General features: G+C 47.0%; 1 long non-coding RNA gene across 1 annotated transcript in view; it reads left to right on the top strand.

Moving 5' to 3' along the window:
• Positions 1–426: 426 nt before the first annotated feature.
• LOC129709261 (uncharacterized) overlaps positions 427–8,101 on the top strand; it is a 12,335-nt gene continuing 4,660 nt past the window's right edge. Inside the window, exon 1 of the long non-coding RNA XR_008725484.1 lies at positions 427–1,399. This is a non-coding gene — a long non-coding RNA (uncharacterized LOC129709261). The remainder of the gene's footprint in view (positions 1,400–8,101) is intronic.

Raw genomic sequence — 8,101 nt, 5'->3', positions numbered from 1 at the left:
CGGGACAGGCAGCATCTCTGGAGTGCGCAGTGCTCTAGATTCCAGCCTCTGCCGTTCCTTATGTCTCTGATTTTGTCCTCACTGTCTACCAAACTAAAGAAAACTCCCAACCACACACAGCTGGCTGAGATATTAATGCCAATTAATACATTCTTTAATTGAGAAGAAAGCTCTTATTATTTGGTTTAAGTTCTAATCTACATCAGAAGGCAACTCTATTATAAATCATGTAACAACTATTAGAACATTCACTAACAGAAGTCGTGGATCAAAAATTAGCCAGGCGCTTTAATGCAGATGGGGAGGAGCAAGAACACAGGGAAATGTGATTTTATGAGATTTGAGACATTTTAATCCATTCCAGCAGTGTGCTGAGCTGGCCCATTAACAATGGTAATTAGACGAAATAATCCTTGTTAAACTGTAAGGAAAACAGAAGAAGGCTGGAAACTCTTATCAGTCCGGTCGGTCACAACTATGGAAAAAACAGTCAATATTTCAACGTCTACTGGCCCTTGCTCAAGGCTGCTAGATGCCGATTAACCTACAAACCCGCACTTCTTTGAATTGTGGGAGGAAACCGAAGCACCCGGAGAAAACCCACACGGTCACAGGGTGAATGTACAAACTCAGCCTCTCTGGAGAACATGGATAGGTGACATTTGACGTCGAGACCCTTCCCTAGAGCTTTTTTAATTATATTGCGAAACGTGTCTCAATTATCATGTTATATAAATGCTGTCCAGACCCGTTGGGTTACTCCAGCGTTTTGTGTCGTTCTTCGGTGTAAACCAGCATCTGCAGTTACTTCCTGTACGATATAATGAATGAGTGTCTTATCGCACGGTACAATCTGTAACCTTAACACGAGTTTGTTACAAATGAAACCTCAAGTTTGCAACATTCTGCAAATGTATTTACAAAATAAATACCTGCCAGCCTGCAGCCTTAGCTGCCGGTGGTTGTCTCGGCTAAAGGTGAGATCTATCAATAGCTAATCTCTCGAAAGTAGTGCCATTGGGTCGGCTGTTCGCTCTTTATTGAGTCCGCGGGCGTCCGCGACACCACACAACATCTTACGCGGAGCAGACCTGTGAACGTTTCCAAGCGAACTGCTCACACAGCGACAATCTACAGCGCTTTACACAGAGATGCCTAGTTATCCCAATCGCTAGGCTAACCCGAGGAGAAGGTCAGCTCACACTTTGTTGATTTCCACTTTGCAATTTGTTATGAAAATGATATTAATTCACCGTGAGGCGTCGGTGCTGTTCAATGCCACACTGGATTGTGCACAGGATATTTTGGCACAGTTACATTAATTGTTACACCGAACGAAGACTGCATCCCGCCCGCGTTATCAGCTTGTGAAAGATTGCTGCTGTTTCTCAGATCAAAGGTATTATGTAGGTCGTTAATTTATCGCTGTCTGTAATGTTTCAGTAATGCAAAAATACAGCCGGGCTGGTAAAAGCTATTATTAAACCATGCCATGGTTTATGGTGGCAGACTTTGTGTCTGCGTTTTCGCGGTCATTGTGTTAATGGGATGGAAGTGACCGGATAGACAAAGCGAATCACAAAAGCGTTGGAGGAACTCAGCAGGTCAGATGGCGTCTGTGGAGGGAATGGACAGGCAACGTTTCGGGTCGGGACCGTTCTTCAGACTGATGGGAGTAAGGGGTAGGATGCAGGAATAGGGAGGTGGTGACGGGACAAAGCCTGACAAGTGATGGGTGGATAGACACATAGAAAATCGGTGCAGGAGTAGGCCATTCGGCCCTTCGAGCTAGCACCGCCATTCAATATGATCATGGCTGATCATCTAAAATCAGTGCCTTGTTCCTGCTTATTCCCCCATATCCCTGGATTCCTTTAGCCCTAAGAACTAAATCTAACTCTCTTTACATTTTACATTGATTGCACATTTCCTATGCTTTATTCTATAATTGTGCAGAGAGGAACTGCATATGTGGGTTTACACCAAAGATAGACACAAAATTGTGGAGTAACTCAGTGGATCAGAGAGAGAAGGAATGGGTGATCGCTGGTCGGCGTGGACTCGGTGGGCTGAAAGGCCAGTTTCTGCACTGGAAAGGGAGGTTTCACGGCAGTCAGGTCACGACCCATGCTGGCAGTCTTTTGCTTGTGATGTTCACTGTGACTGCAGAGTTTATTCTGGGCAGACTGTGACCCCACTGTGGAACCTGGTCTCTACCAATGATCAGTCTGCCGCAGCCCAGACCTGGGTCTTGCTCAAGCTGTCAAAACAGACAGGTAGGAACACAAAGAGCTCGGCTCCGAGCTTGTTCCAGCTGAGCCGATTAAGACATTAATCGGATCAATTTGGGTTTCTCTCTGAAATGAGAGGATGGAAATACTCTGTCGAGTGCATGATTAATGGCATCAACATGACAGCACAGACAACGATCGTTCACTCAGTCTGTCCGATGCACACTAGTTTTCATGCCCACAGAATCTTCCTCCCTCCCTGAAGTTTGAACACGTGCACCACCAGACTCAGGAACAGTTTGTTCCCCTCTGTTATCAGGCTTCTGAACAGTCCTTCTATATGCTAGGGTACTGTCCAATTCACCTCTACCATATTGCGGATATTGGACTTTGTCTCTGGAACTGATGCGCTACAATGATGAGAACTATATTCTACACTCTGTATCTTCCCTTTTGCTTCATCTATTATACTTGAATTTGTGTGGGAAGGAACTGCAGATGCTGATTTAAACCGAAGATAGACACAAAAAGCTGGAGTAACTCAGCGGGACAGGCAGCATCTCTGGAGAGCATTTCGGGTCGAGCCCCTTCTTCAGACTAGTTTACTAGAGTTTAACTTGATTGTGTATTCACGTGTAGTATAACATGCAAAGCAGCTTTTCACTGTGCCTCCCTGCTTTCTACGAATGGGAGATGTACGTCCCCGCTCTCTGATTTCTGCTGCTGCTTTAATTTTGGAGATACAGATACAGCGCGGGAACAGGCCCTTCAGCCCACCGAGTCCATGCCGACCAGCTGTCACCCCGTACATTAACACTATTCCACACACATGGGGACAATTTTACAATTTTTACATAAGCCAATAAACCTACAAACCTGTACGTCTTTGGAATGTGAGAGGAAACCAGAGCACCTTGAGAAAACCCACGGGTTCACAGGGAGAATGTACAGACAGCACCCGTAGTCAGGGTCGAACCCGAATCTCTGTAAGGCAGCAACGTTACCGCTGCGCCACCGTGCCGCCTCATTGCTCTTCTGCAACACTCAAACCATGCCTACTTTAATAGTCCGTGAATATTTATTGGTGCTGTCATTATTGTGGTGCAGGATGTGTTCTAAGAAAACATGAAGGATTAGAAAATAAAATTCCTTTCCGCTTATGTGATGAGGGCGTCTAACAAGATGATGATTTATTGCCTCATACACTACGCCACAAGCTGCCTCTGTTGCCAGAGGGAACTCTCCTTTGAAGGACGAAACAACTTCTGAGAGCCTCAATACCAGGAACAGCATTCACCAGAAATGATTGTCTTAATCAGGGTAAACATACAGCTGAGTGCAAGACTGCCAGAAGTCTGCCAATCATAAAACAGTTATCACTTCACGATACCAAAGGCCAGCTTTCACATGTGGTTCCGATAAGTATGTAACTGCCTTTCAGTTTACTCAGAAATCTGTGTGAACTCACTCTAAAGATAGACACAAAATGCTAGAGTAACTCAGCGGGACAGGCAGCATCTCTGGAGAGAAGGTATGGGAAATGCTGCCTGTACCGCTGAGTTACTCCAGCATTTTGCATCTTATTTTCGGTGTAAACTAGCATCTGCAGTTCCTTTCTACACATTTCATAAACTTTCAGGCCAGGCCGACCCCCTCCAGCCTTGTTTCCATGTTGTACCCCCAAACTAAACAAGACTATAGCTGAATACAATCAAGCTGTCCACAGTGCAATGATAAAGGGCACAACATTTAGTGCAAAGACATTGAAGTCCGATTGAAGAAAGTTCAGAGGTATCCAATGAGGTAGATGGGAGGTCAGGACTGCACTCTAGCTGATGAGAGAACTGTTCAATTGCTTGGTAACAGCAATTGAACAGTTTGTGACAGCTGGCTGGTAGGAGTCTCTGGTCCAGGGAGGGGTGAGGCCAGTGAAGGTTTCTGAAGGACTACCTCAGGGTTATCCACCTGCCTCGCTCATTCTCCCTCAATACCTCATCTGAGATTCGGTATGTCAGAGTGGATTCTCTTGTACAGTAGAGAGCATCTTGACTGGTTGCACCGTGGCCTGATTTGGTAACTTGAACGTAAAGAACAGTGCTGGTACTGGTACTGACTATAGGGTTAGGGTTACAGCTACTGACCTCCCCACCATTGAAGGGATCTACAGGAGTCGCAAAAAGGCAGCCTGCATCATCAGAGACCCACACCACCCTGGCTACACACTCATTTCACCCCTGCCATCAGGAAGGGTAGAGGAGCCTGAAAACTGTAACATTCAGGTTCAAGAACAGCTTCTTCCCCACAGCCATCAGACTATTAAACACTACAACCTTGAAATAAGCTCTGTACTACATAGACTTGGGGGCCTTGGTTTTGTCTTTTTGTATTATTATGAGTTTATTTTATGTTTGTGTGTGTGTGTGTATAAAACTTTTTTGTTTGTTATATTGTTTTACAGAGTACAATGTTTACATATTCTGCTCTGCTGCTGCATGTAAGAATGTCATTGTTCTATCTGGGACGTACAATGTTTCGACTTTGAAGGAAATTACCCGAAATTCTGGTTGTCTTCGGGTAATTTTAGGGAAATGAAATAATTTTGGGAAATTTCCCGACCCAGTAAGCCTTCCCCAGCTGCACACGTGCGACTGCCGCCCCCAAGCACAGCTACTGGGCCCGCTGCACGCACGCGGGGAGACACAAAGGGGTCCAATCAGGCCCGCGGGATGATTTGAGGAACAAAAGTATGTGCCTGTATATTTACGACCATCCGTGCCTGTGCAGTTGGGGTGGCCCATCAGCCGAGTCACAATTGAAAATGGTACCAATGACGCAGTAGGGACGCTGTCTCCCTGTGCAGTGGGCCCGGTATCCGCGCGTTCATAGTTGGGGGCGGCAGTTGGGGAAGGCTTACCATCAAATTCCAGGTAATTTGGAATTCTATTACAGGAATCTTTTTTTGAGGTGTGGAAGCACAGGGGACGTATGACAATGACACACCCTTGCCTATTGAGTCCGCACCAGACTGTGTGGAGTTTAGCTCAAAGATCCTACAGCGGGCAAGATAGACCACTCAACGAAAAAGACGTAGTACGGTCATGGGCAGATTCATGGATAATTTAAGGCCCCCATTTCCATAACCGGCTTCCTTCTCCGCACCAAAGATCCCATAGGATATTAGTGAGGAGACGGAAGCCGGTTACGGAAACAACCTCGTAAAAATAAAAGTTATTTGGTAAAAATCTTCTCATTTTCAGAATTTTAATTTATTTACACAAACTGTTCCCCCACAACGTTGATTCAGATTCAGATTCAATTTAATTGTCATTGTCAGTGTACAGTACAGAGACAACGAAATGCATTGCACTGCGAGTCGGGTCGGGTCAGATCCGGTTACGGAAATGGATGAAAAAAAGGCCCACGTTCCGTTCCGTCAGCCCATTGCATTTAGCAGGAGTGGCCTATCTTGGTTTAGCTGAGTGTGGGAGTGGGCAGTTTGTGTGAGACTGAGCTGGTGTATCCACTGCTCACACTACCCTGACCTGCCGCACAATGCCCGCAGACTTGGACACCGCTTCGGGTTTTTTTTTCACTTCTTTCAATTATTTCTAGGGCAGGGCTTAAATTTGCAATTCAAAGCAATTTCCTTTTGATTAAGAGTCAAAAATAAAATCGCATAATAACAGGGCTTGAACCGTGTTGACACAAAGATCACTTTCAATTACGATCAGGATGAGTCAAGAGATTTGCACTGAGTGTGATCTTGACTCCCACCTCCTGCATTATTCAGCTAATGTGCAGCTGAGCAGAGACAGTGTCGGGCACCTCCCTGTGCACACACTGTTCTGGGCATTGACAGCGTGCGGGCGTCATTGGCAACACCAGCTTTACTTACAGATACAGCACAGCCTGGGAGCTGCCCTGGAGAAGGCTCTGTCCCCAAAACTGCGGAGGTTGGACTTGTGGATGGAGAGGAGACCAGCTGATGTGGATCTGAGGGACCTTGAGGGTTGGTAGGGGGAGAGGAGGTCAGTGAGATATGGGGGGGGGCAGATGGTGGAGGGCTTTGTAGGTGAGGACCAGGATTTTGTAGGTGATCCGGTGGGAGATGGGAAGCCAGTGAAGTTGTTTGAGGACTGGAGTGATGTGATGCCAGGATTTGGTGTGGGTGATGAGTCGGGCGGCTGCGTTCTGGACCAGTTGTAGTCGGTTGATGTAGGTGGAGCTGATGCCAAGGAGAAGTGAGTTGCAGTAGTCCAGTCGGGAGGAGATGAAGGCATGGATGAGTCTTTCAGCAGCGGGCGGTGTGAGAGAGGGTCTGAGTTTGGCGATGTTGCGGAGATGAAAGAAGGAGGTTTTAATGTCATGGCGGATGTGAGGCTCAAGGGAGAGGGTGGAATCAAAGATCACGCCAAGGTTGCGGGCCTGGGGAAATGGGGAGACAGTGGTGCCGTCGATGGTGAGAGTGGGGTTATTGATTTTGCTGAGTGTGGCTTTGGAGCCTATGAGGAGGAATTCTGTCTTATCGCTGTTGAGTTTGAGGAAATTATGTTGCATCCAGGTTTTTATAGCTGACAAACAGGAGTTGATATGGGAGAGGGGGGGGGGTTGTGGGGGGATGGGGGGATGGTGCCAAGGTAGATCTGGGTGTCATCAGCGTAACAGTGGAAGTCCAGGTTGAAGTGGCGGAGTATCTGACCAAGGGGGAGGATGTAGATGATGAAGAGGAGGGGGCCGAGTACGGAGCCTTGGGGAACGCCTTGAGTGACTGTGGCTGTAGCAGAGGTGTGGTTGTGGAGAGAGATGAAGTGGGATCTGTTGGAAAGGTAGGAACGGAGCCAGCTGAGTGCAGAGCCTTCAATGCCGAGGTCTTTGAGTCTGGTGAGCAGGATGTTATGGTTCACTGTATCGAAGGCTGCGCTCAGGTCGAGGAGGATGAGGATGTTGAGGGAACCAGTGTCAGCAGAGGTGAGGAGGTTAGATTACGGAAGATGATTTCTCGGAGGAAGCGGGGGCGAGGTGTCGGAGAAGGGATGGTGAACCGTATAAGCTTATGATCAGAGAGGGGGAAGAGGCAAGGATGGAGGTCGAGTACTGGTTGATTTGTGGAGCAGACCAGGTCAAGCATGTGACCTTTGTCATGGGTGGGAAAGGTGACGTGCTGAGTGAGAGAGAAGTTGTCCAGTAAAAAGGCGAATTCAGATGCGAGCTTGCAGGTGGGGGAGTCCATGTGAATATTTAAGTCACCAAGTAGCAGCAGACGTGGGGAGAAGGATGAGGCAAGTGTGAGGAGTTCAGTGAAGTCAGATAGGAAGGAGGGGTTTGGTTTAGGTGGCCGGTAAATGAGGATGACTGTATGGAGAACAATGGAAGCGTTTATCAAGTGTGGAAATAGGCGGTTTGGTCCAGCTTGCCCACACCGACCAACATGTCCCATCTACACTGGTCTCCTTACCGTGCTGTTGCTTTGTCTCTGCGACACGGCTTAGCTCCGTTTCATGACGTGCAGCTCCTTGATGCGCGGATTTTATGTGATGTGTCGGGTAGAGACCCTTCTGCAGACTATGCGTGTGTATATATTGTGAGCTTTATGTTTTGTTGCTTCTGGGTTTTAAGGAGTACTATGTTTGCATAGCTGTTATGTTGCTGCAAGTAAGATTTTTACTGTGCAGTTTTGGGACATATGACAATAAAACACTCTTGACTCTGGAGTAACTCATTGATCAGGCAGCATCCTTGGAGAACATGGACAGATGACGTTTCGGGTCGGGACCGTTCTTCATGTTCTCCAGAGATGCTGCCTGAATAATGAGTGTTTTATTGTCATATATCCCAAAACTGACTTGCTCCAGCAGTGTTTGGTAAACCAG

The sequence above is a fragment of the Leucoraja erinacea genome, chromosome 25, assembly GCF_028641065.1.
Source record: "Leucoraja erinacea ecotype New England chromosome 25, Leri_hhj_1, whole genome shotgun sequence".
Classification (NCBI taxonomy): domain Eukaryota; kingdom Metazoa; phylum Chordata; class Chondrichthyes; order Rajiformes; family Rajidae; genus Leucoraja; species Leucoraja erinaceus.
The sequence above is the reverse complement of the archived record's forward strand: the minus strand, read 5'-3'. Positions and strand labels throughout refer to the sequence as shown.